Source organism: Coenobita brevimanus, unplaced genomic scaffold (genome assembly GCF_032717465.1).
Source record: "Coenobita brevimanus isolate Jiangsu-jjx unplaced genomic scaffold, ASM3271746v2 jjx.HiC_scaffold_2664, whole genome shotgun sequence".
Lineage (NCBI taxonomy): Eukaryota > Metazoa > Arthropoda > Malacostraca > Decapoda > Coenobitidae > Coenobita > Coenobita brevimanus.
This window is the reverse complement of record NW_027643614.1, coordinates 407,609-434,910: the sequence shown is the minus strand read 5'-3', so window position 1 is coordinate 434,910 and position 27,302 is coordinate 407,609. Positions and strand designations below refer to the sequence as shown.

At 44.1% G+C, this 27,302-nt stretch overlaps 1 long non-coding RNA gene across 1 annotated transcript; it reads left to right on the top strand.

The window, feature by feature from the left end:
- The first annotated feature begins 970 nt into the window (after positions 1-970).
- On the top strand, positions 971-26,381 carry LOC145389970 (uncharacterized). Its single transcript, XR_013895552.1, has 4 exons — positions 971-1,061; positions 8,305-8,604; positions 15,481-15,529; positions 26,024-26,381. It is a non-coding gene; the product is annotated as an uncharacterized LOC145389970 (long non-coding RNA).
- The last annotated feature ends 921 nt before the right edge of the window (positions 26,382-27,302 follow it).

Here is a 27,302-nt window from a genome sequence, read left to right as displayed (position 1 = left end):
CCAATCTCTCTCTCTCTAAATCTTCCTCTGCCTGTGCCTCTGTCTCTCTGTTAGTCTCTGCTTCCGTCTGTCTCTTTCTTTGTCTGTCTCGGCAGTTCCACTTAAGGTGAAGAGTTTTGAGATGTCATAAATTGAATAAAATCTCGTGGTAGTTGCAATAATTAAATCTAGTAGACATCGTATTGAAGGGGTTCATTATAGTGTGGATACCGACAAGCAATTTTATTCATTTAGGAAGCAACCTTTCCTGATTGAAAGGGTGAGCTTTAGTCTTCATATCCCCCTCATTACTGTTAGGTCATCGGATTGAAGGTTAGATGTCATAAGCTTTTGGGCCATATTATATGTGACTTGAGATTTCCTAACACCTTTTCCATAGCGAATTATTTTGTACATTACACCTTGATGTCATTCTGAAGGTTACTGATGGAAATTATGTCTATATCAGGAAACCATTTACTATACTGGGTTGTAACCATATAACCAGATTTTGGCGCCTGGTGGGTTAGTGGGTAATTGTGATGTTCCAATTGGATTGAGCCGGTGAAGGTTTATATCCAAGGGGTGGTTGGTGTTGATTGCTTATGTAATGCCACTCAGGAATGAGTGAGGCTGGTCACTCTCATCTTAAATGTCGGAACCAGTTGCCTAGCCCTGGGCTCCTATGCTCCACATGGGGCAATGTAGGATTGGATGATGGATAGATGGATGAATTATTATTAAAAACATCTTTTTTGGTATTGACAAGTTATTTAACTCATGTTGTCTCCAGATGATAATATTCTTGCTGCCAACAAGCTACTTTTGTTAATCAAGGTTTGAAGGAAAGAACTAATGTATAGTATATTTTCAGGTGTGTGAGTTGACTGAGCCATGGAAACCGCCTACAGAGAGGGAGCAGGGGGGGGAGAAGAAAGCCAAATTAATACCAACCAGCTGCCACATAAATACCAGCCAGCTGCCTGGACAGGAAACCAGAAGTTTCCTTTCTCCTACGGTCCACCATCCTCCTCATTTGGCATAGGGAGTTGAGGGAGAAGGAAGGGGAGACTGAGGATAAGGTAGGAATGGAGAGGTATATGAGAGGGGGGGATCAGTGAAATGGCAGGAGACAGGGTGACTTGGAGGCAATTTGTTTGTGGCCACCCCTTACAGGATTGAGGTGTCCTGCTATAGGTAGACAGGTAGTGTAGATTTATTCAAACCAGAGACCAGTATCTCATTTTGGTGTGTGTTTGATTTTTTTCTGAGCAGATAGATGATGATTGGATGACATTTGTATGGGGAGTACATGATGAGGGTTGACAGCACTTATTTAACTTGAAAAGTTGGATGGATTATTGGATGGGTTTTATGAAATGGATGTGTTTCGTTTTCGTTTTCGTTTTTAAAGGCTCCAACATGCTTGCATGTGTCGACCTTGGTCACCTAATGGAGGCTCTCCACACTGCATGATCCATTGCAGCCTCCCTGTTCAGTCCCTTAACCCTAAGGTCACACTTCATGACCTCGTCCCATGTCTTTCTCGGTCTACCCCTCATAACCCCACCCCTAATATTAACACTTCTCACCTTCCTCACCCAATTATCATCCCCCATCCTCTCCACATGTCCAAACCACCTCAAGCTACCTCTCCTCATCACAACACCAATTCACTCCAGTCCCATCCTACCTCTCAACTCTTCCATTGTAAACCCAGCCCCTCCAGGCCTTGGACGCAGGGATGCACTGCAAATCCACCTAATCATTGTCATTTCTGTATGTCTGAGCCGGCGAATGTCTTCCTCCTTCACTGCCCAGGTCTCACTGCCATACAGCATTACACTCCTAACACATGCTGCATACAAAGACCCCTTAGCACGTAGGGAGAGCCCTCTCAATGTCAGGAGAGGCAAGAGCTCCCTGAACTTCTTCCAACCACTTCTCACCCTAGCCACAGAGCTAGCTCCAGCCTCACCTCCAGCACACAACATGTCTCCCAAATAACAAAACTCTTCCACACACTCAAGAGATTCACCGGCAAGTTCAATCATTTCACGTCTAACAATCTCCACTTGCTCACCCCTGCACGCCGTACACATAAAATCAGCATTATCTCGCAGTCTACCTCTGATACCACTACATCTCTTATGCACCCATTTATCACACACACCGCACAAGATGGAATTACTTCCCCACGCCCTTATGGCAAACTGCACATGGCCACTCTCCCTCGTCTTTGACAGTACCGCCACCAACCCTAGATATCATCACTTTTGTTTTATCTGCATTTACCCTTAAACCCTTTTGCCCCATACTATCTCTCCACTTCCTAAACCTTTCCTCCGCCTCCCTTTCATTCTCTGCAATCAACACCAAATCATCAGCATACAACAACTCCCACGGTAGTCCATTTCTAAAGTCACGTGAAAGGGCTTCAAGTACCATGATAAGCAACATGGGACTCAAGACTGACCCCTGATGCACACCAACATTCACGGAAAACTCATCACTCAAATCTCCATTCACTCTCACCTGGGTGTGAGCACCCACATACATGGCCATAACCACCCTAACCAGCCACTCCTCGAAGCCAAGCTTTCTCATTGCCCACTTCACCACCTCTCTAGGGACTCTGTCGAAGGCCTTTTCCAAATCAACAAAAACGAAATAAAGATCCCTTCTCCTACCAATGTATATTTTTCCTGAAGCTGTCGAACAAAGAATATGGCATCAGTGGTCCCCCTACCTGGCATAAACCCAAACTGCATCTCATCAATATTCACTCTTTCTCTAATCATACCTTCTAAAACTCTCTCCATTACCTTCATTATCTGATCTAAAAGCTTTATACCTCTGTAATTTCCTCTTTCCAGGGCATCACCCTTCCCTTTATACACATTTACAATTACACACTTCAGCCAATAATCTGGGACAACACACTCATAAATAATCCTATTTATCAGGTCAGTGACTAGACTCACCCCTATATCGCGTGAGGCCTTCAACATTTCGGCAGTCAACCCAGACACACCTGCTGCCTTCCCCACCCTCATCCTGCCTATTGCCTCACTCACAGTAGCAGTATCAATGAAAGGCCAAGATCCAGGCTCCAAACCTCCCTGTCCCAGTCAAACTCCTCATTCAACAACAGGTTATAATGCTCTCTCCATGCATCTTTAATATCCTCACTGTTCACCACTACCTTTCCTTCATCATTCTTCACACACTGCTCACCTATGATATCCCGATTATCTCTCTTCACCTGACCTGCCACCCTAAATATATTTTTCCTTTCCCCATGATTTAGGTTATCAAGTAATTGTCTGTGTGACTCAGACTTTGTCCTGTATACCTCTCTCCTAGCCCTACGCTTGGCAGCCAAATATTCCTCTTTGCTACCACCCTTCTTCCATTCCCGGAAAAGCCTTCTTTTCTCCTTAATTGCAGCTTCTACACCCTCATCCCACCACCAAGTTACTTTATGTCTTGGTGGTCCTCTTGTCCAGCCGCATGTTACATCAGTAACTCTCAAGAACTATTTCTTGAGGGCTCTGTACTGTTTATTAACGCCTCTGTCTACAGCTCCCTGTTCAGCCACCACTCTCCTCAACTCGCTATAGAAGGCATCCCTTACTACTTGGTTTTTCAGCTTCCATATTTTCCTCCTAGGTACATAAGTCCTCTTTTTCATCACTTGTTCTTTAAGCACCATATCACAAATCAACAGTTTGTGCTGCTGCACACACTCCTCACTTCCTATAACTTTAACATCCCTCATTAACCTCCTATCAGCCCTCCTAACCAGAAAATAATCTATCTGACTGCTATTTCCCCCAGACTCATACGTAATTAACCTACTGTCTCTTTTCCTAAAATATGTGTTGCACACAATCATGTCCGTTGCCTCCCCAAACTCGAGTATCCTTTCCCTTTCTGCATTCCTTATACCATACGCACATCCCCCATGCACTCCTTCATAACCTTGTGCTGCTTCACCTACATGACCATTTAAGTCCCCTCCCAAAATCACTATCTCATCATCCCGCATACCACCCACTACACGTATTAAATCATCCCAAAATCTATCTTTCTCTGATTCATCCAATCCTGCCTGTGGAGCATATGCCGATATAATCACAGCTATCTTTCTTCCCAACAGAATTTTCACTACCAATATCCTATCGCTTACTCTCAAAACATTCATAACATATTCCACTCATTTCTCCGCAACCATCACACCAACACCTCCATATCCATCTGTCCCCCCCTGCCAAAACAACTTATAGCAACAGTCCTTCCCAACAATCTTTCTGGCTGATCCACCCCTGTACCGAACTTCCTGCCAACACGCCACATCCACCCACCTCCTACTGAATGCCTCAACGACTTCCCCTGCTCTTCCCCTCAAACTTCCCACATTCCATGAACCCACCCTCATCCCCATGGATGATTTACTGTCCTCAGGCTTGCTTTGAAACTTATTTTGTTTTGTCATCTTCATTATTAATAAAGGGGGACAGACACAGCACAGGTCCCACTCACTGCACAGTCCCAGGTCCAGGCAATGGATCTGGGACCCCTAGCCCACCAGCTTACCAGTGGCTGTGGTAGTGGCCTCGGGCACCCTGCCAGGACAGCTGCAGGGACACCCTCCAAGCGCGTCTTGGCACTGCAACTATCCCGCCATTATACACCCACTGATAGGGCAGCCTCCTGGGGCGCTACTCCCAGGTTCGGGCCCCTCTCTATTGGGCGTAAGTGGCAGCCTGGGAACCGCAATGCCCTGTACCCTCTAGCACAGGCCCGAGCCCCATCTCGCCCTGGACCCATAATCTATGCCGGCGGAACCCCTGCCACACCTCCTCCCAGAAGTCCACCACTAGGTAACGGGGACGAAGTTTTCTGGCCGCATGCCCTTGCTGGCGCCAACCCCTGTAACGTAGTGGGATACGTTGTGTGAAATGTAAAGTGCATGTGGTGTAGTGCATAGATAGTTAGAGGAAATGTTTGGGAGAGTATGCTGGTCTACTCTCCACGTTACTGTCACACTGAAAAGGTCAGCAAAGGGGGATGGTTAGACAGCTAGTGAAACAGGAGCTCCAGCTCTCCCTATCACCAGCAATCCCATTCCCCTCGGGAGTACTACCCTGTTCAGCCCGTGCTACGGCCTCCTCCTGTGTGTGGATAGTTATGCCTGTGTTGTGGTATCAGGATTTCAGGGGCTTGAATGATGTGTGGGGATGTGGCCCATTAGGCATGCCATTGAGACTTAGAGTAGTTCTCGTTATTCTTAAAGTAGTTATTATTATTACTATTATTATTATTTGTGGTAGGTGGGGGCACTCAACATCCACTCACTCAATGTAGCGCTGTTCTCGGGTGTCTGCCCTTTCCTCTCCTCCATCCTTCTTTCCTTCTATTCTCTTCTGTCTTTGTTTCCTTCATTCTTTCCTTGTCCTTCTGCCTACGGGTGACTTTACATTCCCTCTTCTGTCTTTCTTTCCTTCATTCTTTCCCCTTCCTTCAGCCTGTGGGTGACTACACTGAGTGACAAGTCAAATGGTTTCCTGTGCACCAGGAAACCATTGACTATGATGGGTTGTAACCATATAACCAAATTTTGGCGCCTAGTGACTTAGTGGGTAATTGTGATGTTCCAATTGGATTGAGCCAGTGAAGGTTTATATCCAAGGGGTGGTTGGGGTTGATTGCTTATGTAATGCCACTCAGGGATGAGTGAGGCTGGTCACTCTCATCATAATTGTCGGGACCAATTACCTAGCCCCGGGCTTCTATGCTCCACATGGGGCAATGTAGGATTGGATGATGGATGGATGGATGAATTATTATTAAAAACATCATGCATTTGGTATTGACAAGTTATTTAACTCATGTTGTCTCCAGATGATAATATTCTTGCTGCCAACAAGCTACTTTTGTTAATCAAGGTTTGAAAGGAAAGAACTAATGTATAGTATATTTTCAGGTGTGTGAGTTGACTGAGCCATGGAAACCGCCTACAGAGAGGGAGCAGGGGGGGGAGAAGAAAGCCAAATTAATACCAACCAGCTGCCACATAAATACCAGCCAGCTGCCTGGACAGGAAACCAGAAGTTCCCTTTCTCCTATGGTCCACCATCCTCCTCATTTGGAATCGGGAGTTGAGGGAGAAGGAAGGGGAGACTGAGGATAAGGTAGGAATGGAGAATTGTATGAGAGGGGGGGGATCAGTGAAATGGCAGGATACAGGGTTATTAAAGTACTTATTATTATTACTTTTATTATTATTTGTGGTAGGTGTGAGCACTCACCATCCACTCACTTGATGTAGAGCTGCTCTCGGAGGTCTGCCCTTTCCTCTCCTCCATCCTTCTTTCCTTCCATCCTCTTCTCTCTTTCTTTCCTTAATTCTTTCCTCATCCTTCTGCTTACAGGTGATTTTACACCCCCTCTTCTGTCTTCCTTTCCTTCATTCTTTCCCCTTCCTTCTGCCTGTGGGTGACTCTACACTGAGTGACAAGCCAAATGGTTTCCTGTACACCAGGGAAACATTTACCGTGCTGGATGGTTGTATCGGTACACGGCTAGCACTAAATATCGTGCCACCACTAGCACCAATAAATATTATGTGTTCTGCTGTTTTAGTATAACTAGACCACCGTGTTGGATCAACGACACTGTCTGTAGTACACGTCAGCTACTCGCCGTCATTGCCCGACACTTCCCACCAAAGGTCCTCTGCCACTAGAAGGTGGAAGCTGGTCTGTTATTAAGTGGTAGCGTAAGGTGACAGAAATGAGCAGATTAAATCTCTCTTTATTGGGTACAGAATAATATAACTGCGACCCGAGAGCTATGTAAGAGTGATACCACCTCCCTTTATAACTATAAAACGGCTTCTGACGCTGAACGCTTTCCGAGCCGACTAGAGTGCGGTGCTGAGGTCAGCTAAAAAGTGAGGTGCCGAGCATTTACATATACTCTGGGCTTATGCAAAAAGTAGAGATAAATGACAACTCTACTAGCACATTATACACCTCTATATAATGGTATTAAGTACATTCACATATACCAACATAATAGATGGTTCCCCAGGACTTTACACTTACGCACTATTCAGATATCTTTTCACTTCTCCTAACCTTCATTTTATAATTGAAACAGGGTGGCCCTTATGGTCTGCCATCCACCTTCTTTCTATACCACAGCTAACAGCGAAATGATATTTGGTTGTTCATCATTCACACTTCATTACACACTGTTAATTATGACTAAACAGCTCTAAAAATTATTATGTACAATGTGTGATACTACAACTTCATAGGGAAAAAGATGTTGACACCAGAACATGGTAATCATATAACCAAATTTTTGTGCCTGGTGACTTAGTGGGTAATTGTGATGTTCCAGTTGGATTGAGCTGGTGAAGGTTTATATCCAAGGGGTGGTTGGAGTTCATTGCTCACGTAATGCCATTCAGGGATGAGTGAGGCTGGTCACTCTCATTTTAAATGTTAGGATCAACTTGCCTCATTGGCCGATGTAGGATTGGATGATGGAGGATTTATTATCATTATTATTATTATTATTATTATAACCAGTTAAAGTACCTCATCTTACATGGGGGGAAAAGTGCAGGATTTTTTCTTTTCTTTTGGCTGTGACATCTTTTATTTTGCCAAAGGGACCTGTAGTACGGGGCCTTCTGCTGTCATATAGTTTATACTTGCTACCACCAGACTGTTTTATTCATATTAGGAGACAGCCCTCTCTTTGAAGAAATTAAGTGTGTCTACAACCCCGTTTCCTACTATCTATTTATCTAAACTGCTATCTTTTCATATTCAGTCTTGAGTAGTAACAAAAGATTAACACAAGAATAATACTAGTCATTAAGAATTATGTAAATAATGCAGAACCATAGGATTGTCATGTTCTGCTGCAGTCCACAATCTTCCTTTCTGGGAATAAGGAAGTACCGTACCGTACATGAGGGACTATTACCAGGGAATTGAGCCAGACAAATGATGTAAAATGGATTTGTTCATATTTGTTCTCGTGTACAAGTAGCTGTAGTAGTTGCAACCCCAGGCCCATCAGAATATGAATTCAGTGGATGGCAGGCTGAGTTACCCTTCTGTAGTGCACCTTTCTCCTGTTGGGGGATAGGGAAGGCAATCTCCCCCCTTTCATCCTAGTAGTGCCACTCCAGCACCAATACATTAAGAGTTAACTAAGATCTGTATTGAACACCTCCACAGACAAAGAGTTAAATTATCAACAGAGCTGAGATTATCTCCTTAAAACCTGCCACATTTTCAGGGGCTGCCTGTGAAACTCGTGTTGATGTTTCCGTTGTTGCTGTGTTGGTGTTACCACTGCCGACGGGGTTAGTGATGCTGCGATGGGGTTAGTGATGCTGCGATTGATGTCGATGCTGCGATGGGCAACAATGCTACATTGGGGTTGGTGCTGCAGGCTCCTTGTAACACAGTGGCCTTTAACCTGTGGGGAAATTAACTGGTCAGAAGAGGTTACCCTAGGCCATCTGTCTTCAAATCTTATCTACTGCTACTACTACACCTACCACTACAACTACGGCTATTACCGCCCTTCTGAAAAGTGAGTTAGAAAATTTTTGGTTTGTCCACCTTGACTTGGCAAAGATTTGTGTCATTTGCAGCCCAATCCCCAAAGCCCTGAAGCAGAGTAAGACAAGGATGGCAAAACTGTGACTTTGCATCGTTTTTTAATCACTCTTAGCCAAGTTGAGATGTACAGAGTATTACAGTTGCTCCCTTACTTATGAAATTTTAATTGAGAATTCCTCACCCCATCCTTGGGTGGGAAAAGGAGGCAGAGCTGTTGATAATGATAATGCCTAATGATGAGAGGTAATGATAATGCCTAATGATGATAATTAGGATTAGTGGCAGTGCCAGGCTCAGTAGGCTAAGTAGATCTTTCCACCACTAGAGTATACAGTGCCAGTTAACTTAATCTAGGTACTCATATTACTTGCTCATTGACAACAGCGACAATGATGATGATGATGATGCTGATGAAGATAGGATAGGATGCTGCAGTGCCAGGAATCAATCCCTGGCACTATGAGGCCCTGAGCTTTGTAAGAATAATACCACAAGACGTAATAAAATCTCAAGCCTGAAGGGTGGTGGAGTGACTACTGTTGACTGGTTAGTAAGATTGTTGAATGTGTGCTTTGAGAAAGGTATGGTGCCAATTGACTGGGCAAGTGCTTGTGTGGTCCCGTTGTATAAAGGCAAGGGTGATAAGTATGAATGTACTAGCTTTAGGGGTATAAGTCTGTTGAGTGTTGTAGGTAAGGTGTATGGTATAGTGTTAATTATGAGAGTTAGAGAGGGTACAGAGGGAGTGATTGGTGATGAGCAGTGTGGCTTTAGGAGAGGGAGGGGATGCGTTGATGAGGTGTTTGCTGTGAGACAAGTGTGTGAAAAGTATTTAGCGAAAGGTAAGGATGTGTTTTGGGCATTTATGGATTTAGAGAAAGCGTATGATAGAATTGATAGGGAGGCTTTGTGGACTGTTTTAAGATTGTATGGACTTGATGGTAGGTTACTAAAAGGGGTGAAAAGTTTTTATGTAAATAGTAGAGCGTAAGAGTGGGAAATGCTGTGAGTGATTGGTTTCCTGTGAGAGTGGGGCTGCAACAGTGATGTGTGATGTTGCCTTGGTCGTTTAATATTTACATGGATGGTGTTGTAAGGGAGGTGAATGCAAGAGTTTTAGGTGGAGGTCTGAGTCTGGTGAATGTTGATGGTGGAGAGTGGAATCTGAAGCAGCTGCTGTTTGCAGATGATACTGCACTGGTGGCTGATTCAAAGGAGAGATTGAGACAGTTGGTAGAGGAGTTTGGAAGGGTGTGTGAAAGGAGGAAATTGAAAGTAAATGGGAAAAAGAGTAAAGTGATGAAGTGTACGAGGTTGGTAGATGGTAGGGGGATGAATATAGTTTTGAATGGGGAGTTGCTTGAGGAGGTAGAGTGTTTTAAATATCTAGGGTCACATGTTTCTGTGGATGGAAGAATTGATGCAGAAGTGAAGTTTAGAATAAATGAAGTAGGAAAGGTGCTGGGAGGAATGAAAAAAGTGTTTAGATGTCGTTTGCTTAGAATGGATGTAAAGAGAAGGCTGTATGAGGGTGTTGTGGTACCGACTGCATTGTATGGGGCTGAAACATGGAATATGGGTGTAGCAGAGAGGAAAAGTTTGAATGTAATGGAGATGAGGTGTCTGAGGAGTATGTGTGGAGTGACGCGTATGGATCGAGTGCGGAATGATGAAGTGCGAAGGAGAACTGGAGTTGTTCGGGAGATGGCTGGTAGAGTTGATTAGAGGGTGTTGCGATGGTTTGGGCATATGGAGAGAATGGATAATGAGCGATTGGTGAAAAAGATAACTAGATCTGATGTGAGAGGTGTAAGGCTGAGAGGAAGACCACAAATAGGATGGATGGACAGTGTGAAGAGAGCGCTAGATGCAAGAGGGACGTCTGTTGAGCAAGGAAGTGTGGCTGTGCATGACAGAAATGGGTGGAGAGAAATTGTGAATGAATAAGTGATGATGCAGCCCTGAGGGGATATTCTCCCCCATTTGGTCTGATCAGCTATTTTAGGTCAGGTGCGGTTAAGGGGATGAGTCTGTTATGATGTGGCAGGGGTAAAGCAGCTCTGCTGTCGGGCCCTGCTGCGGATGTCACTGATTGAATTGCGCAGTTGACCCTTGTGCTGTGTGGTGCGGTGAGGATCTGTCCATTCTCCCCTTTGGGGCTAAGATGCGAATGAACGTGTTTGAATGGATGAGTAAATGGGGAGTGTGTCGTCCTGTCTCGGCTACCTCCCTTTCCTTGGGGGAAGCAGCCTAGGTATATAGATGGATAGATAGTGTATCAGTGCCTGTGTGTATCAGTGCTTATTAGTGCCTGCGTGTATTAGTGTGCGTGCATGTGCTGATCAGTGCTTGTATCAGTGTTTGCGTGAATGAATATGTGCGCACTCTTTCAGCCTCTTCCATTTTGGACTGAAAGAATCGTTCCATTTCGTCCACTTCCAAACCCCGCATCCTCTCACGTTTACCTCATTCAGTTGCATGCACTCACCTCTGCATCATGTTCTCTGTCTCTGCCTCCTTCTCTCTGTCTCAGTCTCTCTCTCGGTCTTTCTACCCTTCTCCTTACCTGATTTCCTCTCCTCAGTTTTCCCTGTCGTTGTAACTGATCCAATCTCTCTCTCTCTAAATCTTCCTCTGCCTGTGCCTCTGTCTCTCTGTTAGTCTCTGCTTCTGTCTGTCTCTTTCTTTGTCTGTCTCAGCAGTTCCACTTAAGGTGAAGAGTTTTGAGATGTCATAAGTTGAATAAAATCTCCTGGTAGTTGCAATAATTAAATCTAGTAGACATCGTATTGAAGGGGTTCATTATTGTGTGGATACCGACAAGCAATTTTATTCATTTAGGAAGCAGACTTTCCTACTTGAAAGGGTGAGCTTTAGTCTTCACTTCCCCCTCATTACTGTTAGGTCATCGGATTGAAGGTTAGATGTCATAAGGTTTTGGCCCATATTATATGTGACTCTTGAGATTTCCTAACACGTTTTCCATAGCGAATTTTTTTGTACATTGCACCTTGGTGTCATTCTGAAGGTTACTGATGGAAATTGTGTCTATATCAAAACAATAAACGCAACATACTAAAGAATCCTTAAGGTTTAATACACATAAATCCCTAAAAAAAAAAAAAAAGGGGGTGCTATGAAACCTATGTCGCTTGGCACTGCGTCGGGAGTGTTTGTAAAGATATTATTGACTGACTTTAGTAAGTGGTTTGTGAGAACTGGTATGTATGTATATGCACTTGAATGTCCACACGTACTTGCTGCTTCTATCCATCTGTCTATCTGTCTATCTATCTATCCATCATGCTATCTATTATGATTTGTAATTATAATATGGAGTCCTGACATATACACGCTACGTCTCCAATCCTGGCTGAAAGAATTAGAGGGTGTCAGTGACGTCTACATGTGTATTCTATTCACACGTACACACACACATGCTACTCTACATATTCTGTTCACACACATGGTACTCTGTATGTGTATTCTGTTAACATATACAAACACATACGCACACACACACACTACCCTATGTCTGTCCTGGCCTAAGTGTAAGTGTAGTCTATTCATAAACCCACACACACAAACAACTACTCTGTGTGTCCTGGCCTTTGTGTGTATGCATGTGGATATCAGCCAAGTACACACGTTTGCACACACACACACACACACACACACACACACACACACATACACACACACACACACACACACACACACGACTGTCCTGGCCTTTGTGTGTGCATGTGGGCATTACTCAAGTACACACAGCTTCAAGCGCACACGCACATGAACACACACACACACACACACACACACACACACACACACACACACACACACACACACACAAAACCACGTCCACCTCGTGCGATACTTGGCTTTGGAAGGACCGACCAACAAAAGACCGCAATGCATAAACCACTTTTACAATGCAGTAAATTTAGGCGTTTCGACAGGGACCAAGACTTTTACGAGAGAGTGAAATAGGGAGAGAAAGACTGAAGCCAAAACGTAGGTCACAGAATCAGATGGGAGGAGGGGGTTGTGTTTATAACGTTTTCTGAATCTTATTTTAGGCCAGTTGCGCCTAACCTATCCATATTTGCTGGAACTGAACCTGGCCTAACCTCGAGTGACCTAATTCAACCTAAAATAACCCAAACTAATCTAACTTAACCTCACCTAACCCAGTCTAACTGTATTGAATCTTACTATCTCACGTAACCTCCCCATACCTAAACTAACTAATTCTGACGCAGCCTGACCGCATCTAACCCTGCCTAATCCTACCCAGTCTCACTTAACCATACCATACCCGACCTAACGAAACCCACTTAAGCCTCAAATGACCAAATCCAACCGAACCTAACCCAGCCTAACCCAACCCAATAGAACCCGACCCAAAATATATCAAAACCGACGTATTCTAAAGCAATCTAACCTAATCCGTCTATATCTAGTCGATCTGAACCCAACCCAACCAAAAATTATCTAATCAGACCAAACCCTGCCCAAAGTGACCTAACCTAACTTTCGGTCGCCCATAAAATCGCTATATAAGAAATTATGCTCTCTGAGAGTCTACGGGTGTAACAGTCCAAGTTTCGCCGGTTCTGTGTACAAGTAGAAGATGGTGTGTGTGTGTCTGTCTATGTGTGTGTGTATCTCTGTGTGTCTGTGTCTGTGTCTGTGTGTGTTTACGGTGTGTGAGTTGTGTTCTGTAAAGAAAAATTTATACTCTCTGTTTGTCTCTCTCTCTCTCTCTCTCTCTATATATATATATCTTTACTCCAGTTCATTTTAGAAGTGCATGTGTAAGTCTGTGTCTGACCTTTTACCATATATGTCTGTTTGATTCGCAACGGCTTCAATATATCATCTTGCCTGGTCATTACTTACAGCCTCGTATCTGCATCATAAACCGTGAAATATTGTAACTGGCGGACCGTGGCAGGAATACGAGAGAAAAAGAGGTGGGATAAGAGATAAAAAGCAGAGAGTAAAAGCAAAAAGATCAGAGTATGAGATAAAGAGAGCAAAAGATTGAAACAAAACGCAGAAAGGCATGAATGGGGCCAGAAAAAGTGAAAAAAAGAAGAACGATAAAAAGAACACAGGATAACAGTAATATACGGCTTGGATAGGTAGCTCTGAGGTCTGATTAGGACTATGAGAAGTGCAAGTATAAGCAGACGAGACTACGTGGTTCAGAGGCTGATGAAGGCTATGAGAAGACCATGCATGATTTGAGAGAGTTGTCATCGTATAATCAGAGAGGACGTGTACGACTCCCAATATGGTGTATGTCTGTCTATCTATCTATTGCCAGACGCCTCAATCCCGTTTGGGGTGGCCACAAACAAATCGCCTCTAAGTCGCCCTGTCCCCCGCCATTTCACTGCCCTGCTCCCAACTGACACCTCCCCTCTCTCATATACCTCTCCACCCCATCACTCCATCTCATCCTTGGCCTCCCTCTCCCTCTTCCCCCCTCCACCTCACTCACATACACTCTCTTCGTCAGTCTTTCACCCTCCATCCTCTCCACATAGCCAGACCACCTCAGTGTGTTCCTCATAACGCTTCCTATCACATCCACATCAAGACCACAACGCTCCTTTATATCTTCATTCGTCAGCCTGTCTCTCCACGTGACTCCACAGGCTCCTCTTAAATAACTCATTTCCACTGCACTCACTCTTGACTTGTGTCCTTCCAACAATGTCCAAGCTTCACTTCCGTGTAATCATCAGTAAAAAGCCTTGCACGAGGGTGGTCGGAATCTAAAAACATGCTCTTGACACATCACTAATAAGAGGAGTGTAATAGATAATAAACACCGTTGCACGAGAGACAGGTGGGAGGCTTTGAAAAACATACCATCAATAGATTACCAATAGGAGGTGTGTAATAGACACCCATGTAACAGAGACGAGTAAACACCCTTGCCTGATAGATGGGGATCTGTTAACACACCAGTTATGCTACCAATTGGGAGAGTGTAATGCACAGTAAACATGTTTACTTGAGAGGAGGCGGAAAGCTTTAGAAATACTCCAGTGATATATTAACATCCATATTAAAGAAAGCACTGAGATATCTATTAACGCTTGCCATAAAAGACGGAACCTGAGTCTGTTATCTCGCAGCCACATACGAAAAGACATAAAACAAGGCATATCCAATGACTTTCAGTACAGCAACGTCTCTTCAAGCTTATTCTTACTTCAGACGATTTTATTCAACTTGGGCAACGTATCTGCTAATGAAACTTGGGCAGGATATCTGGTAAACAAGGCTGTATCTACTGCAGTTTTTCTGATTCCAGTATTTTCCACGACGCTCTTATACAATCGTCCACAGAGCGAAATAAACTGAAAACATTTGCTGTATTCTGGAAGAAGCAATCGTATCTATCAAAGGAACTGTTCTTAAGCAGTTCACTTTTAGTCACACGAAACACGAAACATACAAGCATATAAAGCTGCAGTAACACAAAGCACAAACAAAATATATAAAACAGACGAATAATGGGGCACCAGATACAGAAAACACATGGAACACGAAGCAAACACATGCGCTCACACACACACACACACACACACACACACACATGTATACATAAAATATTCACACATTCACTCACACGTGCACCAGGCAAGCATATATATAAAAAAAAATGTTAGTGTACACCATGCATGAGATAACATGTACGTGCAGAGATATTCGCAAAGTGGAATGACAATTTTTTATGCCTTATTCTGAGAGAAATCCACATTTATAATATTAGTTTTATGTAGCCATATAATGTGCAGTTATACTAATCATTCCATTTTCCTTGCAGGGACAGTGTGTACCGTCCTCCTCTGTTTTCACCCATCTCAGGATCTTTGGTGAGTACAATGAATATTGAGAAAACTACTTCATTATATAGCACAGTACCTAGTAAGTAAGTAATTGATTTATAATAAGTTAATTCTGATAAATATGATGAGTATGCCATTAGTTCGTCCATACATACTTAGATATTTGGGTTTATATATCAACATAGGAACTAGATGAGAGTCGTGTTGTCCTGGTTAAAACCCATAAAGTACATGTATAAGATATCGTTACAGTACGTCTTAATTCTGATCAGTGTGACAGATATGCCATTAATTCAGACATTATGTTAAGCATTTGGAAGCTTCCGGTGTTGCTGTTTGCTGATGATACAGTATTGTTGAGTGAAGATGAATGAGAGTTGCAAGGTTTGGTGAATGAATTTGGGACAGTGTGTAGGAGGAGGAATCTGAAAGTTAATGTAAACAAAAGTAAAGTTACGGTATTCGAGAGGAATGAAGTCACAGAGTGTGCAGTGAGGTTAGTTGGTGAGGGTATGGAGAATGTGAGTGCATTCAAGTACTTGGGTAGTGTGATGAGTAAGGATGGAACTTTGGGGGATGAAGTGCGTGAAAGGGTACAGCAGGGAAGGAAGGTTGTTTTTACACTGAAAACAATGATGAGAAATAGGGAGGTGAGTATGGAAGTTAAGAAGTCACTGCATGATAGTATTGTGATCCTTACCCTGACGTATGAAAGCGAGGCGTGGACCTTGCAAGAGGGGAACAAGTCAAAAGTGAGAGCAGTGGAAATGAGTTACTTGAGAGGAGCATGTGGAGTGACGTGGAGGGACAGGTTGACGAATGAAGAAGTGAAGGAACGTTGTGGGGTGGATGTGAATGTGATTGAGAAGATTAGGAGAAATGCACTGAGGTGGTTTGGACATGTGAAGAGTATGGAGAAAGAAAGACTAAGAGGGTGTATGTAGGTGTGGTGGAGGGAGGGAGAGGGAGGAGTAGACCGAGGATGAGGTGGAGGGATGGAGTTGAGAGGTATATGAGGGAGGGGGGGGGGTGAGTTGGGAGGTGGATAGTCAAATGGATGACAGAGCGACTTGGAGGCGTTTTCTCTGTGGCCACCCTTTGTGGGATTAGGGCATCGGGCTATAGATAGATAGATAGATGTTAAGCATTTGGGTTTACATACCAACATAGGAACTAGACGAGGCCCATGTTCACGATATAACCATCTCAGTGTAAGATGTCGTTACAGTAGGTCTTGATTTCACTGTGTCGATAACTATTCATATGGAAGAATACGATTCTGGTCGGACTTAATTCGTTCTATTATGGCACTTCCGACAATTTCACTGTGTGGGTACAGTATCTTTTATAAGTTACAGTAGGTTTCTTTTGTGTGGATAATAATGACGTAAAAAAAAATAAGAGGAATGGGGAGACTGTATTAGAACACACACACACACACAAAACTATCTATCCGTCTACTTGTCTATTTCTACCTATATCTATCTATCTATCTATATATCTATCTATCTATATATATATATATCTATCTATCTATATATATATATATCTATCTATCTATCTATATATATATATATATATACTGTATATGAGAGAGGCAAATAGACATAGAGAGAGAGAGAGAGAGAGAGAGAGAGAGAGAAAGAAGGGGAGGGGTGGATGTAGGGAGTGAGGACAGGTGAGGTGAGGAATGGCTCCCAATCCCCAAGGAATTACCTACTCAGGTCATTTTGACTAGGGCAGACACACACACATACACACACACACATATATATATATATATATATACCCAGGATGCTTCCCCCAAGGAAAGTGGGGTAGCCGAGACAGGTCGACACTTACTCATCCACTCTAACACGGTCATTCGCATCTTAGCCCCAAGGAGGAGAAGGGACAATTCCTCACCGCACGAGGGACAATTGCGCCGTGCAATCAGTGACATCCACAGCAAGGCCCTACCGCAGAGCTGGTTTACACCTGCCACATCATAATAGACCCATCCCTTTACCCTCATCTGCCTGATCAGCTGATCAGACAAATGTAGGAGAATATCCCCCCAAGGCTGCGTCATCATTTATTCATTCACAATTTCTCTCCATTCATTTCTATCACGCACAGCCACTCTTCCTTGCTCTACAAACATCCCTCTCACATCCAGGCAGAGGAACTCCTTGAGAGTGAAATGGCTGGGAAGCATGCCGGCACGTGACTGGCTACAGCATAGCTGGGTCTTTCGGGTGTGGGCAATCAGGCAAGTTAGCTGCCTACTGCGACTGCAACACAATGGCGAGGTGTTCAGGAAGTTAGCCAAAGAAACCTTGATGGACTCTGAAAGAACAATAATGGCCCCCAGTCCCGTGCAGCCCTTAAATGGGCAGGGGGTGCTAAGAATCTCACGGTTGCCTCAATTACAATCTAATTCCTTTGTTAATGCAAAAAATACAATTAAAATTGGTAACTGGAATGTGAGAACGCTAAATCATGACGGTAAAATCGATGAGTTAGTGAAGGTTTTTCAAAATTACGGACTTGATATTTGTGCTTTGACAGAAACTAGATTAACTGGAGTCGATAAGTTGGATTTGGAGGATGGTATACGTTTATTGATATCTGGCCGACAGGACGGAATGCATTATCAGGGAGTGGGATTGTTGCTGGGTTGTAAGGCAAATAAGGCTTTATGTGGGTGGGATCCTATAGATGAGCGATTGTTATACGCACGGTTTAAATCAGATCATGGCAACATCAGTCTGTTTGTGTGTTATGCACCTACTAATGATGCACTCGATGAAAGGAAAGACACATTTTATGAAAAGTTGCAAGAAGGAGTAGGAAGGGTACCTAGACATGATGTTTTGATCTGCGTTGGAGTCTTTAATGCAGTAATGGGCTGTTCAAATGAGGGATTTGAGGCATGTATGGGTAAGATGGGAGTTGGTAGTAGGATGAGTGAAAACGGAGTGAGGTTTGAAAGCTTCTGTCTAGCAAATGACTTAGTCATCGAGGGCACACTCTTTCAGCATTGCAATATACACAAGACAACTTGGGTGTCGCCATGTGGAAAATATAAAAATCAGATTGATCACATCGCTATCAGTAGGAGGCATAGAAGTTCTCTGCTAGATGTTCATGTTAAACGGGGAGCGGATATTGGTAGTGACCATCAACTCAGCATTGCAAAAATAAGGTTTAAACTTAAAAATCAGAAGAAGGAAAAATCTGGTGTTGGTAGATACGATATTGTTAAGCTTAGAAGGGAAGGAGAAGAAAAGGAGGAATTCAGATTAGAATGCAGAAATAGGTTTTTGGTGTTGGAAACGTTGGAAGAGGGGGAGAGAAGTGTAGATGAGATGTGGGAGGATGTGAACAAAGTTTTGCATGAGACTGCTGAATGTACGATTGGAAGGAGACATAGATTCAGGAGAAAGAAATGGATATCAGAGGAAACGTGGGATATGATAAAAAAGAGAGGTGAGGCTAAATTGAGGAGTGAGATGCAATGCGTTGATGAACGAGAGATTGAATTAGCAAGAGCTGCGTACTGGAGTTTGAATTCAGAAGTAAGAAGGTTAGCTAGGAGAGATAAAAGAAGATGTGTGGATGAAAAGGTTGCAGAGACTGAAATCTTAATAAACAAAAATGATGGACAGAGTCAAAGAATAGCATATGAATCGATTAGAGAACTGAGTGGTAATGCAGGTAAACGCAAGGAAATACCAGTTAGAGACAGGGAAGGAAATTTATTGACCAAAGATGGAGATATTAAAAATAGATGGAAAGAGCATTTTGAGACAGTTCTTAATAGACCAATACCACCAGAAGAGGATATACCGTCTGCTCAGGAAGATTTAAATATAGAAACAGGAGAGTTGAGGCTTGCAGAAGTGGAGAAAGCAGTAAAACAGTTAAAGAATAATAAGGCACCAGGGGAGGATGGTTTATTTCCGGAAATGTTTAAAGTGGAGGGCATAGATTAATAATGATCTTGACCAAGCTATTCAATAAGATATGGGTGACGGGGTTACTACCATCAGTTTGGAAGAATGGTGTAATTGTTAAAGTTCCGAAGAAGGGAGACCTGAGTGAATGTGGCAATTGGAGGGGAATCTCTTTGTCACCGATAGCTTTGAAAGTTTTCAGTAGAGTGTTGTTAAATAGGTTGGAGCCGGTGGTTGAGGGTATTCTGAGGGATGAACAGGCTGGTTTTAGAAAGGGACGTGGTTGCAATGATCAGATCTTTATAGTTAGGCATTTGATGCAGCAAGTTAATGAAATGAGAGTACCGTTAAGTCTTTGTTTTGTTGATTTTGAAAAGGCTTTTGATAGTGTTTCGAGAGAGACTATGGGGAAGATCATGAGACATTATGGAATACCAGAGGAGTTTGTGAGGGTCATTATGAACATGCATGAGGACACATTTTGTAAAGTGATGGTTGATGGTTGTCTGAGTGATTCGTTTGAAGTCAAGTCCGGAGTAATTCAAGGTGGTGTTCTATCGCCTTTACTATTTATATTGGTCATTGATTACATTATGAAACGCGTTGGAACAGAAACCGGTGCAGGGATACTTTGGGGAGAGAACAGGAAACTTTTGGATTTAGATCATGCAGATGATATAGTTTTGATTTGTGATGGGCCAGAAGAGATGCAGAGAGTGTTGGACTGTTTGGTGAGTGAAGGTCGCAAGGTGGGTTTGGTTATTAATTGTGGAAAAACTGAAATAATCAATATGAATATGGAAAATGCGCAGGAATGTGTAATTGGAGGTATGGTTGTAAAGCAAGTTGATAGGTTTAAATATTTAGGTACTTATTTAGCCAAGGATGGTTCTTTGAACTTTGAATTCGAGGAAAGGTTAAAGAAGGCTAATCAGGCAAAGGGAATGCTTAAAAATATTTGGAATAATAACAATTTTTCTCTGCATACAAAAATCAGACTTTATAAGGTAATGGTTAGGAGTATCTTAATTTATGGACACGAGTCTTGGTACAGCACAGTGACTATGGAAAATAAATTCTTGGTGTTTGAAAACAAAGCACTTAGAAGAATATTAGGAGTTAAGTGGTGGGAAAGGATACCAAATAGTAGAATTAGAGAAATAACGGGAGTGCAGCCGGTCGATGAATATGTTAGGTTCTCACGATGGAAGTGGCTAGGACATGTGTATAGGAGACAGGGAATAGTTCGAGGTACACCAGGGTGGGTGGCACTTGGTAGGAGAGGTAGAGGAAGGCCAAAAGAGACGTGGGTGAGGACAATGAGACGGGAAGCTGGAGATGAGTGTTGGGGAGATCTTGAGGGGTTAGCACAAGATAGGATGTGATGGTGTGAGTTCATCGAGGCCCTATGCATCCCCGAGGGTGCCACAGGAACTGATTGATTGACATAAATGTAAGATGTGTTGTACTTCATGAATATAGGATATGGCTGTATGATAGGCCAGCCAGTTGCAAGTAATGGTGTGTGTGTGTGTGTGTGTGTGTGTGTGTGTAATTCACCGGGTCGGTCAGGATCACTTGATGGTCGTGATCGTCAGCTTCTACCCTCCCGGAAGGGAGCTGAGAGCTCATATAGTCCGATCTAAGGGCAAGGCTGTGACCACACACGCACACACCAGTCCCCTTGCTCAAGGGGGACAGTAACCACCCACTTCGTCAGTGAAACTTTTCGCAACGTGTGTGTGTGTGTGTGTGTGTGTGTGTGTGTGTGTGTGTGTGTGTGTGTAAACTTAACCCATTAGCTGTGGTGGCTTCTCTTCAGTTAACATAAAATCGCTTACTGTATGCTGAAGTATATATACATATATATTTATTTTCCGGTCACAGCGTTCATCTAGCACGTCATATACTGTTCAGTTCTGCCGAGTTGCTCTTAGCTGAACGTATCGATGTAACGTTAGCCAAAACAAAATACCGTCTTTGTAACTAATTCGCATCTTACAGTTTCGATATCTAATCTCATTGTTCGTACATCACGATACTTTAGGCAGACAAGAAAATAATCTACCGAAATAGAAAACGCTAGTTACATGGATAACTGATATATTTTTCGTTCCTGGACTAGGCACATTTTACCCCTCTCCTATTCTGTCCTACTTTAGCCTAAACCAACCCATCCTAACCTACTTTTCTCTGCCCTACACTACCCTACCCCAGCCTACCCTGCCCTAGCGTTCCCTACCCTATCCTACCGCTGAGGTCTCCTGTAGGGATACTCGTTCTTCGGTTTTTGCCAGGCTTAGGGAGGTGGAGGAGATTAAGGTGTTGGACATCCGTTCTGGGGGCGGAGAGACTTACAACATCCCTTTGTCTTGTTGTAAACTTTGGTCTACCCTTTCCCTGTCATGACACTTCTCCGGAGTCGATAATATTCCCCATGCAGTGCTGAGGTACCTGGATGATGAAGCAGTGTCCTTCCTCCTGAGTCTTATAAATAGAATTTGGAGAGATTCGTCCACTCCTGCTTCTTGGTGGGGGGCTGTTGTCCTACCGTTTCACAAGCCAGGTATTGCAGGTCACCATCTTTGTTTGCGTGGTAGGTTGCCTTCACTGATTATGGAATTTTTCCGTATTGGTGCCACCTTGTTTCCCTCATATCCTCAAGAGGAGGGAGTGCCTCAAACTAGTGTCCTTAGTGTCACCGTCTTTGCTAAAGTTCAGGAAGATTTTGTTGGCTCTGTTCCGGAGGGAGTGTCTGCCTCGCCGTATCCTCCCTATCCACATCCGTTTGGGTACAGGGTGAAGGCTGCCATGGGGGATGTGGATGTTCCAACCTTTCTTGTTTGTCCTGTGCGTGTACCAAGGATGGCTCCCTGGCTCCTCTCAGGGGTGCAACCGTGTGTTTACTTTCCTGAGAGAGGGGCCTTTCTTTCCTCACAGGCGGCTCTTTGCTATTTTTTTAGAACATGCTTCCTCTCACAGTGTCTCGATTCTCGTATGTACTGATGGATTGAAATCCCGTGAGGGGACAGGCTTGGGTGTTATATTTCCCGATTTCATTCGTGGTAGGAGTCTTCCCCCCATCGTATCTACTTTTATCGCAGAACTTACTGCTATTTTACTCGCAGTCAAATTGATATTTAGCTTCCCTCCTGTTTGTTATACGGTTTTTAGCGACTCTGCCGATCTCCATTTTGTGTTTTCCCGTCCAATCCTCTTTTGTTGTCTACAGTGTTTTAGAATGGCTGTGCTTGCTAGGGACTGCTTTGTGGTTTTGTACCATTGTGGGCAATGAGCATGCTGACGCTTTGGCAAAGGCTGCTGCCTCTCGCCCATCCTCACCTCTCCCCTGCCTCGCTCAGTGATATTCATCTAACCACTCACTGTTTGCTCCCACTGGCAGAGTAGGTGGGATGCGGTGGGGGCCAACAAAATGTGTGATATTTGTGGGTAAACGGGCCCCTTCATTTGCCGAGGTCTGAATGCAGGTGGGAGACGGCTTTATGCTGGCTCCGAATGGGCCATTCCTGGTTCTCTCATTGATTTTTAATGGAGGACTCTCCCCCTACTTTCTGTGTGGAATGCTTCGTCCCCCTGACTCTTCGGCTTTTGCTGATGGTGTCCACTGTTGGGGAATTGCGCCATCGTTACCTCTCTGAGCACCGGGCAGGAGAGGGATTGTAGTCTTCTGTTGGTACTTGGAGAGGATGCTTGTTGTGGTGGAGGGGGAAACCTTTGCTTGGTGTAGGCAGCTGCACTACCGTGTAAAATTTAGTATACAGTGGTTTTAGTGTTCTTAGTGTTTTTCTTGTTTTAATTATGAATTGTATTTTGTTTGTGTGTGTGTGTGTGTGTGTGTGTGTGTGTGTGTGTGTGTATTTCAGCTTTTCGAGTGCTTTTATTCTCGTTGTCGTCCGGCGGCATATGACCCTGGTTGTTGTATCGCCAGATTTTATTGTATATACTTATTAAGTTCAATTTACCCTACCCTACTCTTCTCAACCCTACACTAGCCTACCTCAGCCTACCCTACCCTACCCTGCCATTGCCGACCCAACTCTACCCTACTTTAACCTACCCTCCCCTGTACAGCCCTTTCACCACTACATTACTTTTCCTGTTTTCTTCTCTCTACCTTCGGATGATTTTCTTCACCTCTACAGTAGAGAGAAATTTCGAACTGGAAGGGTTAAATACTGCCATCATCAACCCCATCTCTATCAGGGGATCTCCTAAGCTGAATAAAATCATGCGGTCAGCTAGGACAATGTAAATAAGTTGTTCTCGGCTTGAAAGATTAAATGATTCTGTCCCGTCATCCTAAGAGGGTTTTCTGAAGCTGTAGGATATCGTCAGAAGCTAGCAAAGAGTAAAAGTGACATCCGCAAACCGAGAGCTCTGCGTCCAGCGCTCCGCGGTTCAAGTCCCAGAGGTGGACAGATGTTTTGACGTGTAGACGTTACCAGGGCGTAGCTTGGTGGCCTACCCTTTAATATTCTGGACTAATGGTGGTCTAGCCTCGTGCCTCTGCGCTCCACCTAAAAAAAAAAAAAAAAAAAAAAAAGGGAAAGCCAAGGGTCATGAATGAACTAAAGGACTGAACTAAGCGGAGAAGAACAAAAATCGTAGAGAAGATCGCCCCAAATTTGATGAGACAGTGTAGTATAACTGAGTGAAATAGGCGTTGGATATGACGGAACTAAACGGCAGTTATACCCACCTCTCTTCTGTACCCTACACTACCCTGATTCAGCCTACCCTACCCTACCCAGCCCTACACTACCCTACCCAGTCCACCACCACCCAGCCCTATCTTACCCTGCCGTAACCTATCCTACCCTCCCAAACGCAACCATAACCTACCCATGCTTACCCTCGCCTGCCCAAATCGACCCACCTCTATTCAACCCTACCATAACCGACCCATCCCTACCCCACCCTGCCAAAACCGACCCAATCCTACCCCACCCTGCCAAAACCGACCCGATCTTACCCCACCCTACGAAGACCGACCCATTCCTACCCCACCCTACCAAGACCGACCCATTCCTACCCCACCCTGCCAAGACCGACCCGTCCCTTCCCCACCCTGCCAAGACTGACCCATCCTTACCCCACCCTGCCATAACCGACCCAAATCTTACCCCACCCTGCAAAAACCTTCCAAGTCCGACCCCACCCTGCAAAAACTATCCCAGTCCTACCTCACCCTGCCAAAACCGACCCAACCCTACCCCATCCTGGCATAACCGACCCAACCCTACCCTGCCCTAACCAAACCAATCTTATCTAACTCATTTTTCACTCTAACACTTTCTTCAGTTTTCTTCATTCTTTCTCCAGACGATTTTCTTCAGCTCTGGAGAGGAATTTTGAATTTGAGGGGTTAAATACGGCCAGCATCAACCCCTTCTCTGTCAGGGGATCTCCTAAGTTGAATAAAATCGTGCGGTCAGCTAGGACAAAGTAAATAAATCGTTCTTGGTCTGAAGGGTTACATGATTCTGTCCCGTCATCCTAAGAGGGTTTTCTGAAGCTGTAGGATATCGTCAGAAGCTAGCAAAGTGTAAAAGTGACATCCGCAGACCGGGAGCTCTGCGTCCAGAGCTCTGCGGTTCAAGTCCCAGAGGTGGACAGATGTTTTGACGTGTAGACGTTACCAGGGCGTAGCTTGGTGGCCTACCCTTAAATATTCTGGACTAATGGTGGTCTAGCCTCGTGCACCTGCGCTCCACCACATAAAAAAAAAAATAAAAAGGAAAGCCAAGGGTCATGAATGAACTAAAGGACTGAACTAAGCGGAGAAGAACAAAAATTGTAGAGAAGATCGCCCCAAATCTGATGAGACAGTGTAGTATAACTGAGTGAAATAGGCGTTGGATATGACGGAACTACAGTATTATGATTTGTAATTATAATATGGAGTCCTAACACCCTGTCCAAACCGACCCAATCCTACCTCACCCTGCAAAAACCGACCCAATCAAACCCCACCCTGCCAAAACCGACCCAATCAAACCCCACCCTGCCAAAACCGACCCAATCAAACCCCACTCTGCCAAAACCGACCAAATCCTAACCCACGCTGCCAAAACCTATCCTATACTCTGTCATAACCGACACAATCCTACCTCACCCTGACAAAAGTGACCCAGTCCTACCCCACCCTGCCAAAACCGACCCAACCCTACCCCACCATGCCAAAACCGACCCAACCTTACCCCACCCTGCCCAAAAAAACTCAATCCTACCCCACCCGGCCAAAACCGACCCAATCCTACCCCACCCTGCCAAAACCGACCCAGATCGAGTCCCGGAGGTGAACAAAGGTTTTTATATCATATAGACGTTTTATATTTTATGTTTTGCAACTTTCAGAGGCATTTACTCAGCTTTAGGAGTCTTATGGATAGGCTCAATCAAACGTATCGAACCTCCCATGTTAGAAAAAATAGCTTACAGAAATGCGTCCTCGTACTGAAGGGGCGGAATGGACAGCTCGAGTGACTAAGATATTGAATTATGTATAAGACTGGTTTTGTTGTTATTTCTCTTATTATTATTATTATTATTATTATTTCAGGCAAATGTCCCAGGCTTCTAGACTGGCTGACTAGCGAATATTATTAAGTCTCCCGTGGCTCCGTGCTCCTTCCACTCAAGAGCCTGCACTTCACGCATTCCACGCACAAGATGGCGCCACCGCTGCATTCCTGCGAAGACGAGAGGTCAAGAGGACGACACTTGCTTTTTGTTTGTTTGTTTACTGTAATTGCTTAAAGTTGTGATCCCTCCAACTTGAATGCTCAGTTGTAACTATTGATAACTAGAATACGATGCTAGTCACGAAGAAGGGCTATGAAAAGATACAGAGCTCGTAGTATTGGCTGGATGAATCACTCTTGCGTGATAATCAAAGACGGTGAATAAAACCCACACTTGTAGACGAAAAATATAATTACCAAACAGTTTCGGTGGACACTGCCACCATCTTCAGTGGTCAAGATAGTGAGAGGGAGTGACATACTGACTCTACAAGGGTTCCTTTTTATGCCTGTGTGTGTGTGAAAGGGTGGGGTAAAGGTGAGGTGGGGTGGGGTAGATTGGAAGCGGGGATTAACCCAAGGGGGATTTTGGGGGGGACATTACCGGACAGGTCAGGTGTAATTCCTATCTGACCTTACCTGTGTCGTAGTCCCTTCCTGCTATGACACAGGTAAGGTCAGATAGGAATTACACCTGACCTGTCCGGTAATGTCCCCCCCAAAATCCCCCTTAGGTTAATCCCCGCTTACAATCTACCCCACCCCACCTCACCTTTACCCCACCCTTTCACACACACACAGGCATAAAAAGGAACCCTTGTTTAATCAGTATGTCACTCCCTCTCACTATCTTGACCACTGAAGATGGTGGCAGTGTCCACCGAAACTGTTTGGTAATTATATTCTTCGTCTACAAGTGTGGGTTTTATTCACCGGCTCGTAGTATTTTTTTTCTTTTAACTAAAATACATGAAATAAGCTGCAAAAATACGAAAATACGAGCTTACTTAATGTAAATGAAGTATAGTACGTTCAGGATGGAGGGAAGGCATTTTGTATTTTGTTTGTGATGTTATAGTGTCTCTCAGGATCCTAGGATCCTGTCTCGGCTGAACCAAATTGTCTGGCGTCAGCTGGAACATGATGCTGGAGTTATGTCGGTCGTGAGGGGGTTAATGGTGACGGTATTGACACTGTCAGGCTCCTATGACTCACTCAGTCGAATAAAATCGTCTGAGTCAGCTGAAATGGGGTACTAGAGTTGTCCCAATGCTTGGGACAACTCTAGTGTTCCATTCCAGCTGACAGACGATTTTG